The 12,772-nt window shown below is 41.7% G+C and overlaps 1 protein-coding gene across 4 annotated transcripts in view; it reads right to left on the bottom strand.

Moving 5' to 3' along the window:
- Positions 1-12,772, bottom strand: part of Fam171a1 (family with sequence similarity 171 member A1) — a 52,688-nt gene that overhangs the window by 16,394 nt on the left and 23,522 nt on the right. The window lies entirely within an intron of this gene.

Raw genomic sequence — 12,772 nt, 5'->3', positions numbered from 1 at the left:
GTAAAAAAAAAAAAAAAAAAAAAAAAAAAAAAAAAAAAAAGAAAAAAAAAAGAAAAAAAAATTAGACCTCCCAGTGAAAAAATGGGCCAATGAAATGAACAGACACCACACAGAGGCAGCTCAAATGGCTATTAAATACATGAAGAAATGTGCAACATCACTGGCCATCACAGAAATGCAAATTAAAACAACACAGAGATTCTATTTTATTCCAGAAAGGATGGCCACCACCAAGAAATCAATAATAACAAATGCTGGCAAGACTGTGAAGTACAAGGAACACTTCTCTACACTTGGTGGGAGTGTAAACTGGTACAACCACTTGGAAATCAGTATGCAGATTCCTCAAAAAACTAAAAGTAGACATTCCATTTGACCCAGCTATTCCCCTTCTAGGTTTCCTCCTGTAGGGACACAGGTCTATAGACAAGAAAATAAAATAGGTGTTTCTTTAGGTCTTCTAGCTAATCCTGATTAGGAGTTAAAAACAACATTTACTAGAGGGATTCTGCTGGGAAGAAGTCAATGAAAGGGGTAGAAAAAGAAAAAACAAACAGACAAACAGAAACAGATAAAGGCACCAAATGGCCTTGGGACTTATTTACTAGAGGGATTCTGCTGGGAAGAAGTCAATGAAAGGGGTAGAAAAAGAAAAAACAAACAAACAGAAACAGATAAAGGCACCAAATGGCCTTGGGACGTGTACCAAGAGAGTAGAAAAACTGCTGATGGAGCAGGACACAGAGAAAGCCAGTGATAAACTGCTCCCACATCCAATAAAATACAGGGGAAGCAAGGCGGGGTCTGAGTAAGCAGTGTGTACTCACACCTATGCACTGACATATGCACTTATATACACGTGGATTCACTCCAGAGTCACTGTGTTACCCACTCCAGGTGGTCATGGAGTCCAGTAGAGGGCCACGTGCTCCTTTATGGACTCTAAGCTGACCAGGAATAAGGCGCCCCCTTGCCAACTAGCCGCTCACCCCAAATGTAAGGCCTTAAAGGGTAGGTCAAGGACAAGGGGACAGACAGACCGAAAGAAGCTGCACATAGAACCCAGAAGAAATGATGTCAGGCAGAGGTGCCCAGAGGCCAGTTATGGCAAGTTCCAGGTGAAGGGGAAAGGTCACTAACCATCCTATAAAAACAGCTGAGACTAAAGGGCCCCGTCCTCTGTGTTTCTGTAGCCCCGTGGCCCTGATTCTTTCTCATCAGGGTAGCTATCTGTCTTCTCCTTTCTCCTTTTCCTTTTTATAAGTAAAAAGTCTTCATTTCATTAAACTTTGTCCCTCTAATTTTAAAAATTAATTTTATTGGCACATTTAATATAATGACATTCACTGCTGAAATTTGTACCTTTACATAATCAATTAGAAATGAGAGATATTTATAGCAAAATGGATGCACACTGAGGCAATCACCCCTAAGTGAAATAAATAGGACACAAGTGTAAATACTGAATAGTTTCTCTAGTGTGAGAAACTGAAAGTGTAAAAAAGGAATAAAAGTATAACAGATAATGTAAAATAGGAAGAAAAGAGACAAAGGGGAAGGGGAAGAAGAGAATGGAATTAATATGAGAAAATGAGAAAACGGAAACAAAGTTTGTAAATAGGGAGGGGTAGAGGGGTTGAAGGGAGGGCAGGGGAATGGGGAAAAAGTAAGAATGAAGATAGATCATGTAAAGGTACAAATTTCCAATGATGAATGTCATATATTATATACCTAAAATGTACCAATAAAATTAATTAAAAAAAAAACCTTGATGGCATTTTCCACCATGTGGCTGTCATGTTATTGACTGAGCAGCATGAAATTTAAGTAACTTCAGAAATATGTCTGATTCATTCCAGAAGGAAGAACGGCCAGCATCCCAGCTAAATATCAGCTTCGGGAGACTGGGATGCTATGTTTACAGACATTATGTCTCTATAGTATCTACCATCCTCCATTAAATCCTTCACTAAAACATTTACCAACAACGCCCGTGCTAAGCATTGGCAGCATCAACCATGATAATAACAGTGGCTAACACTTACAAAGCCTTTCACCAAGTGCCACGCATAGTTGTAACTGCTCTCCATTTAGAACAGTTCTGTAGGCAGAGATGACAGTACTACTCTTCCCATCCGATAGATGAGAAAAGTGAGGCCCAGCAAGGCTAAAGAGTTGGTTCCATCTGACATAACTTCCACAGTAGCCTGAGGAACAGGTATTCAAGTCCAAGCTGACTCAGTCACTAGGCTGCAAGCTACCTATTTTCACTAATGCTAGAAGCTTTATGTTGTCCACTGCAATATTAAAATCTACCAAAAATAATTTTACTTTTCAATTATTCCAAATAGAGGGAACTGGAAATAGAACACATTTAAGAAATATCTGGTTCTGAAATAAATTATGATAGCACTACCTTCCTAGTTGTTTTTTGTCAAGACTTACATTAGAATGAATATGTTAGATCCATACTTAAAACCTAACAGCAGGGGGCTCTGAGGTCAGGTGTCCGGGAAAGCCAGAAGCAGGAGATGAATTTGCCTCAGATGATCCAACAAAGTGAAAACTCCAGAAACGGTAATTAATAGTTGACTGGGAAAGAAGACAGCTTTTCTTCTGAGGAGGAACACATTGATCAGTAAACTCTAAGACCTCAAAAGCAGGCAACAGTCATATGTCAAGCTTGTCTAAATGATTTTGGTTAAACCCAAACATGAGAAATGCTAGTTTTACATACAATGATATGTAAAGAAAACTAAGTCCATAAGAATAGGATTTTAAAACAAAGACGATCTGATCCATAACAGTGGTATGGTATTATTTTCTGAAAATTCTCAATTTAGGGAGGTTAGCAACACAAAAGGCTTAACAGTTCCTAGAAATGGAGTGATATCATAAGATTGTTTTTTTAAGTTGCTAGGCAACACTGGGAAACAACTCTTCCTGTTATGAGGTCATTCCCAGGGGCAGCACATCATGAGTCTCACTTCATGCCCCTCCACAGGAGCAGAATCTGGCAAATGGGATGCCGAGAGTCTCACAGTGGCAAAAAGACCCCACTGTATCTCAAACAGCAAGGACAGCTGACCACCTGGCTGCTGCAGTCTTTGGCAAGACAGAATTTTCACTGAGCTGCCCTCATTGGCCCAAAGTAAATCCAAGACCTGGGCGGTCTTTGCTCTCTCCACCAATCAGCCTTCTTTGCAGTTCAATTACTTATTTGGCTCCTACAAATCGCACTGAAGCCTAATTAATTTCCAAGGGCAATTTTCATATGTGGAAAAGCAGATCTCTTTTCCTGACAATTATTTCTTTGTTTCTAAGCAAAAGTCTTCACGGTAAAACGACCTATTTCTGATACCACTTTTCTTAAGGAGATACTAATGTTATACGTAGATAAGTTGGCTCCCTCCTTTATTTAACACCTTTAACTACTGCATCTGTTCTCTTGGGAAAAAAGATGATGCATAGGATACCAGAATTATTATCACATGTATAAGTGCATTCACAATAGTTAGAGAAATAAACTCCTTTGTTCTAACTTTTGCCCACACAGTGTAGTAAGTTCATCCTTATCATTTTAGTCACGACCTCGTGGTATTCCAGTTTAGGTTCTTCCATCTACATGTATGGCTCACGATAGACAGAGAAGATAAGCTAGTAATAGCGATTACTTCATTTCAAAAAACTTTTAGGCTCACAGCGAAACTAAGAGAAGGAGCAGAGCTGGCCCGCCCCCCGCCTCGCACACATGCGCAGTCCCGACACTGTCTCTCGCCAGAGCACGCCCTGGCTCTACACAGCGAATCTACATCGACCCGCTATTCTCACTCAAGAGCCATCATTTATGCGTTCAGAATATTATTTTCTCACAGTTACAAGTGCTCCAAGAACTCCCACTCCCCGCCTATGGCCAGCACCCAGAAACTAATCAAATGGAAAAAAATCTTAGATCTGTATTTTAAGTAAGCTCCGCCTTCAAGGGCAAGCTTACCCAAACTTGTGACTAACCCAGAAGGACTGAGGAAGTGATCCTGGCCCCCGCTCGGGCTCCCTGATTCAGGTGAAGATGAACCCACCACCTTCCGAACACGACGGCACTCCTGAGCGCCACACGTGATAGCAAGCGGGTTCAGTAACTGCCATTGTACAGCAACCGCCACACACCGCCTGCTGTGTTGGGAAGGCAGTTAAAACCGGGTTCTACGAGGTAGCTTCTCTCTTAGACTATGCTGTCATTTCAACCACCTCCTTAGAGAGTGTTACTATTCAAATGACAGAAACAAATCTAAATGCTTAAATCTCTATTTCTTTGCCACTAGCTGTCAGTCACTTTCTTAATTTTATTGGTACATTTAATGTATATAATATAATGACATTCACTGTTGGAAATTTGTACCTTTACATAAGCAACCTTGGTTCTTATTTTTTCCCCATTTCCTTGCCCTCCCTCCCTATCTACAAAGCCTTTGTTTCCATTATTTTCCTTTTTCTTTTTTTGGTTTTTTGAGACAGGGTCTCACTATGTAGTTGAGACTGACCTGGAACTCACTATGTAGCCCAGGCTGGTCTCGAATTCACAGTGATCCTCCTGCCTCAGCCTCCCGAGTGCCGGAATTACAGACGTGCGCCACCACGCCCGGCATCATTTTCTCATATTAATTCCATTTCCTTCTTTCCTTTCCCCTACCCCTCCCATTTCCCCTTCCTCTTTGTCCCTTTTCTTCTTATTTCACATTATCTATTATTCTTTTTAGTCCTTATTTACACTTTAAGTTTCTCACACTAGAGAAACTGTTTGGTGTTTATTTAAATATGTGTATCCTATTTATATCACTTAAGAGTATCACCTCAGGAGTGGAGGAGGGGGTGAAGGGAGGGCAGGGACAAGGGGAAAAAAATGAGAATCAAGACCCATTATGTAAAGGTACAGGATCCCAATGATGAATGTAACTGTATTGCATACCTAGATTATACCAATAAACTCAATAAAAAGAAAAAGAGAGTATCACCTCAATGTGCCTCCATTTAGCTATAAATGTCTCTAATTGTCAGTTACTCTCAATTCAAGCCACTGGCCTGGTTGGCTTTGTTAGAAGTGACCATTCCCCAGGGCAACAGTCAGATCCTAGTCTGACAATGCTGTCTACTAGATAGCCATCTGCTGCCCTAGTTATATGTTAAAGAAAGAGAAAGTGCCTGTAACTGCAAACAGACACACTTGTTTCTTACTGTCCGGAACCCAGCTACTACTAAGTGCTCATGACCTACTTCCTTTGCTGGACCTATGACAGAAACGGATCAAACTGGTCCCTGCACAAGGACTAACAAGGTGTAATGTACTTCACTTTGTCACTACCCCAGCATCTAGGACACAAATAAAGAGAGCACAATCAGGAGACTAGAAGTTAAAGAATTCTGCTACTTCCTCATAGGAAAAGACTTTCACCCACTAGGTAGAGCTCTCCTTTCTCTGTAAATCACGTGGCATTTTTAACACATCAGCTTGAGTAAAGCACAGAAATGCAGCACAAGCTTCAATCTAGGACAGGCAAGTGGTGCTTCTTCAAACAAATCAGTTGAAGGTATGAATAGCAAGTAGCCAATTGATACTGTTGCAACCTAAAGAAAAGCCAGTGTTACTGTATTCTAAGAAAGTGTTAAGTCACCCTCTGATAAAGGACTAGGTTGAAATATGGAGATGCTAATTTCTATAACGGGAAGTTTTTTGCCTGTTTCAATCTAGGACAGGCAAGTGGTGCTTCTTCAAACAAATCAGTTGAAGGTATGAATAGCAAGTAGCCAATTGATACTGTTGCAACCTAAAGAAAAGCCAGTTATACTGTATTCTAAGAAAGTGTTAAGTCACCCTCTGATAAAGGACTAGGTTGAAATATGGAGATGCTAATTTCTATAACGGGAAGTTTTTTGCCTGTTCCTAAAGGAAAAATCAAGACAACTGTAGCCATTAAAAAAAAAAAAAAAAGAAAAAGAAAAGACTGACAAGCAGCATCTTCAAATAGCAACCTTCTAAGGATCGGACAGCGAGCTCCTCTTCAGAGTGAGCTTTCAGTTATCTGCAGTCTTAGATTCTGGAATTCAAGTCAGCATATCGAGTCAGCATTAACATGGCTGTATCACTCAAACAGAAGCCCCACTGAACAATGAAGTCATTTCACTGTCCTTTGAAGGCTGCCCTACAGTGAAGGTCGACACTGAACATCAGCTGTCATGCCTGGCCAATTGTAGGAAACAGGAAGGGGTCTGTACCAGGACCCTGCTTGGCCTGCAGTGTGGACTATTTATGCTTTGTGACACCAGAGTGGAAAGAATTTCCCCTCGGGAGGCATTCAGGCTAGTGCTCACACACATTTCCTGTAAAAGGCCAGAGAGTAAATGTTTTCGGTTTGTGGGGACATAAGTTTCTGTTGCAGTATACTTAGCACTCATCAGGTGTTGCATGGGCATGGCTGTGTTCCAATAAAAATTTACTTAGGAATGGTTATATTTGAGTATCATAAATTTCATGTGTCATAAAGTATTCTTTATTACCACTATCTTTACTGAGGCACAATTAGCAAAAGTTGTATATACTTAAGATTCACGACTTGATGTTTTGATATATGTATCAAGATAAACAATACAGTTACCACTTTATTTTCTTTGTTTATGCTACGAACATTGAAGAGCCATTGTCTCAGTGAATGTCAAGTGTACAAGTATAGCATTATTAATTATATTTCCACTCTTCCACTATACCCCCAGCACTTACTCATCCTTCACAATGGAAACTGCACCCTTTGACCACATTTCCGCATTTCTCTTCCCTCTTCTTTAAAAAAAATTCTCTTTTCAATCATTTAAAAATGTAAACACCATTCTTAGCTTTCAGGCCACAGCTGTCCAGCCCTGATTTAGGAGAAAAAATCTTAATGGATTCACAAGACGCTATTTGTGGCTATTAAACAATTTGGAATTGGCATCTATTTTACTTTACACCTCCAAAATGATAATTCAAAGTATTCAATGATTTGGAGTGATTATTGTATGCCCAGCACACAGTTATACATATCACCCAGACATAGAGGAAAAGACACCTTTTTTTAAGGAAATGTCTTTAATAAGAGAGAAATGCAAAAACGTCTGCCGCTCCTAACGCTTTGTGCGCTCCGTGCTCCGGTCCTCCTGTCCCCACAGTGCCTCGGGAGGCTCGGCTGTTTCTTCTGGTGTCTTCTCCCATCCACACGCCACCTGTCCGGGTGTGGTCCGTACATCTGATTGGCACCACTGAGCGGAGAGGGCTGAGTGTCCTCTCCAGCCTTCCTCACTTCTCCTGGTCTCTCATCTCTTATTCCTCCCGCTCCCCTAGGCACTGATGTAAAATTGCTGACTGTGGCTTTGGAAGTTTAGCTCTGAGAACCACAGACAAACTCACTTCTAGGAAAATAAAACTTGTCAATTATTAAAAAAGATTCTAAATCACATCTTCAATGTTTATTTACTGTATAAGGTAATCTTCACAGGGCCCACGGATTGGGATGGGGAGACATTTGGAGGGAGCATTATCCAGCTTGCCAAGTATATAAAAAAATCCCTTAAATAAGTTTTGGTGGTGAACCGTGCACAAAACAGCTTAATGAGAGAAGCATGCTGCTCTCGTACACCTGGGCCACACTGTTAACGGCACATGCGCGAAACGTGACGAGCTCCATCATATCGGCATCTACTCTTACATCACCAGCCTTATTCACCCAGGCGCAAATGTATTCATTTACAAAGAGGATGTAGGAAGAGCAAAACGATGACAAGGATGGAAACTCCGGGTAGTGAAATCTGATATGGCTCCCTCCAAATGAGAGCTCAGATCATCCTCCTCGTACTAAACATGCACGAAGTTAAGAGTTTGGATCTTATCCCATTGGCCCGTATGCTCAAGGCTTAGGACCAACCTGCGGTGCTAGCGGGAGGTGGTGGACTCTTCAGGAGGTGAGGCCTGGTAGAAGGAAGTTTGCCCACCAGCGGCTGCTCCTGCAGGAGGCAGGGAGACTCTGGCCTCTTCCTCTCTTTTCTTTCCTGGCAATCATGAGGTGAGCAGTTTCCTCTGCCACAACACACTTCCTTGCCAAAGGCCCAAAGGCAATCGGGCCAAATGACTATGGCCTGAAACCTTAAAAATTGTGAGACAAAGTAAACCTCTTCCGTTTAAGGTGATCATTTTGCCACAGTGACACAGAGCTGACATACATAAATATGTCGAAGCATTCTTTCTTTCTCTCCCTCTCCCCCACCGTACTGCGTGTGTGCACGTGTGTGTTTGAGCCCCCTGCAAGGGCCAACAGACAAAGGCAGAATATGTGAGAGAATGAGTGTATTAGTTGCTTCCTCATCACTGGGACAAAATATTCTGGACCTACAACTTAAAAGAAGAGAGGTTTAATTTGGTTCATAGTTTGAGAAGGTTCAGCCTATGGTTGGCTGACTCTGGGGCAAAAGTGGCATGAAAAAGCCTGATGCAGGAAAGCTGCTTAAGCCATGGCAGCCAGGAAGCAGAGGGAGAAGGAAGGAGCTGGAGACACAAACATGTCCGTCCAGGTCACGTCCCCAGTGATCCACTCCTCACCAGGCCCTACCTTCTGATGGCACATTCAGCTAACTCATCTGCGGATTGATCCACAAAAGAGCACAGTGTGCTCCCTGATCCCATCACTTCCCAAAGGCCCTACCTCCGAACACATGAAACTTTAGAGGGGAGCACTTTAGATCTAAAGCATAATATTCTACGCCGGGTCCCTAAAACGCTTATGTCCATCTCATACTGCAAAATCATGTGTTCCATCTCTAAGAGTGGCCAAAGTCTTAACAGTTTAAGCATTGCCGAAAAGTTTAAGTCCAAAGTTTCTTCCAAAACTCAAGGCAGACTCTTAGCTGTGAGCCATTACTAAAATCTAAAAGAAAGTTAAATACATCCAACTCACAAAGGCGAGGGGTAAACATTTCCATTCCAAAAGGGAGAAAAAGGGGAGTAAAAAAGAATCAGACCAAAACAAGATCCACAGCTATCAGGACAAACAGGGTACTGTATCTCCCCGTCCAGGACCTAGCCAGGTTACGGCAGGATGGCGCTCCAAAGGCTTAGGTGGCCCCACTGCTGTGGTGTTTTACTCCTCTCTCGGGCTGGCTGTACCTGCCGCTTGCAGCTTTTCTCAGTGTACATTCCTCATTTCTGGCATCTCCAACTCCCTTTGCTTCACGCCTTTCTCTTTCAGGTGCTTCTTTCTGGCATCCCAGGCTTTCCTTTGAAATCTCAGTGGAAGCCTCCCTGATGCCACAACACTTACATTCCAGACACTGGCATAACCAGCATCACATAAATGATACCAAAATTGGCTGCCAGCTTGGGCCCCTATGGACCACGGCTGTTTTGGCCTCCGGATGTCAGGATGGCTGAGCACATTGAAATGAATCCCGGGGAACAAATTCCCTAGGAGGCCCTTCCTGAGCAGGTACCCCAGGGACTCTCTTCTCAAAGCAGTCCTTCATGGAGTTTACCCTTTTATACCTTTGAGCTTCTGATGGGTGGGGTCTGGAATTTCCTGAGATGTCCTTAATACAGCTTTCCTTTGTAATGGTGCAAAGTACTTGGCTTCTTTTTAATGGCACTTTTTTGGGGTTTTTTGAGATAGGGTATCGCTACATAGTCCAGGCTGGACCTGAAGTCACTATGTAGCCCAGGCTGGCCTTGAACTTGGGGTGATCCTACCTCAGCCTCCCAAGTGTTGGGATTATAGTTTAATGCTAATTTTTTCAGCAATCATGCTCTCTTTGGCTCTAGCTTTTCCTGTGCTGTCTTTCTGGTCAATCTGCAAAATTTTCACACCTTTCAGCTCTGCTTTTTGCTCTAGATTCTCAATGTAGATCTGCCTGAAAGCAGCCAGCAGTATTCATGCTGGGCTGCCCAGAAATCTCCTCTGCCAGATGAATTAATCTGCTATCTTTAAATTCAGCTTCACACATAGTCTTAGGACACAGGCAAGAAGAAGACAAGTACTTTGTCAGAATGTAACATGAATGGCCCCTTTGTCCAATTTCCAAGACTCCTTGTTTGAATCTGAAACCTCATGAGCCTGGTCTTCACTGTCCACATTCCAATAAGTATTCTGGTCTTTGATCCCTGCTTATAGTATTCTAGGGCTTCTCTAGTGTGCATCTCCAACCTTTTCCAAACCTCTCCTGCAAACAAATTCCAAAGGCGTCTGAATTACATGGTTAGAGACCCAGTCACAGAGAGCACTGGCTCCACTCCTGGTCACAATTTTTCTGTATTAGTGACTTTCCTACTGGGACAAAATACTTGACACTGCACCCTAAAGGGAGAGGTTTATTTAGGCTCATGAATTTAGTCTATGGTCAGCGGGCTTTGAGGCGGAAGTGGCATGGTGGAGGGCCTGATACAAGAAATCTGCTCAATCTCTGATATCCAGGAATGGAGCGGGAGGGAGAGAGAGGGGGATGGCAGAAGGGAGAGGGAGGAGGAAGAAGAGAGGCCACTAGAGACAAGAAGACACACCTCCAGGTCACACCCCCAGTGACCCACCTCCTCTACCCAGGCCCCACCTACCAGCAGCACTTTAGCTATGAACCTATCAATGGTTTAATCCACTGATGAGCACAGTTTCCCAAATGACTCAGTCACCTTCCAAAAGCCCCATCTCTGAACATGTGACTTTGGGGGCATTTTAGATCTAAACTACAAAAACAGTTTCTGAAAATGCATGCTTCTTACAAATGAGAAAAAAATTTTGAGTGATGGTCTAAGATGGGGACTTTTAAATTGTCTGTTGTGTAGGCCTGGAGTGACTAGTTACTTTTCTCATTGCTGAGGCAAAATATTCAACACCCAAAGTTAAAGAAGAAAGGTTCATTTAGCTCACAGTTTGTAGGGATTTCTGTCCATATTCAGCTGGCTCCAACGCAGGGTAGCACAGGACAGAGGGGCAACCATTCATGGTGGCAGAAGACAGCAAGAGCAACCAGAGAACCTTAATGGAGTCTTTCTGCCCTCTTTTATCTCATCCAGATTACTGGGATTAGGGTGGTGCCAAACCAATCAGTGGACTGGTTTAGCAATCACATGTAATTAATCTCAGCATCACACACTCTAGATTCAGCTACCTCTGAAAACGTCACTTATGACCTAGGCTTTGGGAGGACATCTAGACACAGACCATAACATAGGACCACAATGCTCTCCAAAACTATTAACTCATGAAAGACACAACCAGGCAATAAAGTGCTTACCTATGCAGACTATGTCACTGTGCTGTCACAATCCCTCTAAAAATGTCAAGCTTAATACTGCGTATAAAAATCAATGAAATTTTCAAATAATTATAGTATTTGCTATTAATTAATTGAAAAGTAAAACCAAACCAAACCAAAAAAATCTAGTAGGCACTTATTTTCAAATATATTTCTTAATTATAAGATTGATTCTAAGAAATCACTTGTACTTTAGAAAATACACTTGATTTAAAAAATTCTATTAACCTTTCTGAATGATCTAATGGTTCTAGATTCTGAATTAGATTATTTGAAAACTTGTATTTCCAACTTGACTTTTACGGAACAAATAACCAAAGGCACATACAAAAGCCCCAAAATAATCATGGCTGCGCATAAAGATCTAGCTATGAAGATATTTATCACAGCATTAGAACAGTAACCTTTTTCTAGTTTTAAGGGGTTGTTGGTGAACTGATTTATGATACAGCCATACAATGAAATACTATGCACTTATTAAAATTGATATTGTACAATAGTAATGTTATGAAAAAATATCTATGCTGTTCTAATGATGTTTAAAAATGAAGTATAGACTAGAACCTAGTATATAATCTCATTTCTGTTGAAATGCCCAGTGGAAGACACCTTTAGGATTATGTCTATTTTGGGCACCTGTGGTTTCACATTTTTATTTTATTTTTTCCCTTCTCTTGGATCATGCACACTGAGAGGAAAGCGAACTGTCGTGCTGTAAGTAGTTATGTGGAGAGGCCCAGACGGCAAGAAAATGAATCCACTGGTCAACAGCCGGTTGGAACTGAGGCCTGCCTATAACGCATGAGTGAGTTCTGAAGCACGCTTGCTAGCCCTAGCACAATATTGTGTAAGATGGTCACAGTCTGCCTGATGGCCTGACTACAATTTTTCTAGAGAAACTCTGAAACTCTGAAACTTAGCCACTCAGCTGAGCTGGGCCTGAATTCTTGATCCCCAGAAACTGAAAGACAGAACATGTCTACTGTTCTTTGAAGCTGCTAGGTTTTAGGACACTTTCTTAGGCAGCAATTCATAACCGACACATATGTGCACAGTGAAACGACTAGGACAGAATTCAAACTATGTTCATGCTTTTCTCTAGGTGGTAGGATCATGAGAAATTTTTATTTTATTTAGCACAATGTTGGCAAATGTTTTTCTTCTTCAGAAGCTGAAGAAGAGAAACCATACAACCCTATGAAGAATAAAGAATTTTAGCTTTTATAATCCTTAAAGAATTTTTCCAAGTTAATTTGCTGACATGTGCACAAATTTAAAAATAATAGCAATAAAAATCAAACTCCAAAGAGAGTGCCTGAATGGCGTGGTAGAGTAAATTTCCTCACCAGAAAACATGCAGCACACTGTAAGCAGCAGTGTCCACTACCTGCAAGGAAGGGAGACTTCTACGGGCTACCTAGGAGGAAAGCCAGACAGAACAGAAGTCACCTGC

Source organism: Fukomys damarensis, unplaced genomic scaffold, assembly GCF_012274545.1.
Source record: "Fukomys damarensis isolate Sample0158 unplaced genomic scaffold, DMR_v1.0_HiC HiC_scaffold_19, whole genome shotgun sequence".
Lineage (NCBI taxonomy): Eukaryota > Metazoa > Chordata > Mammalia > Rodentia > Bathyergidae > Fukomys > Fukomys damarensis.
This window is presented reverse-complemented; position numbering and strand designations above follow the sequence as displayed.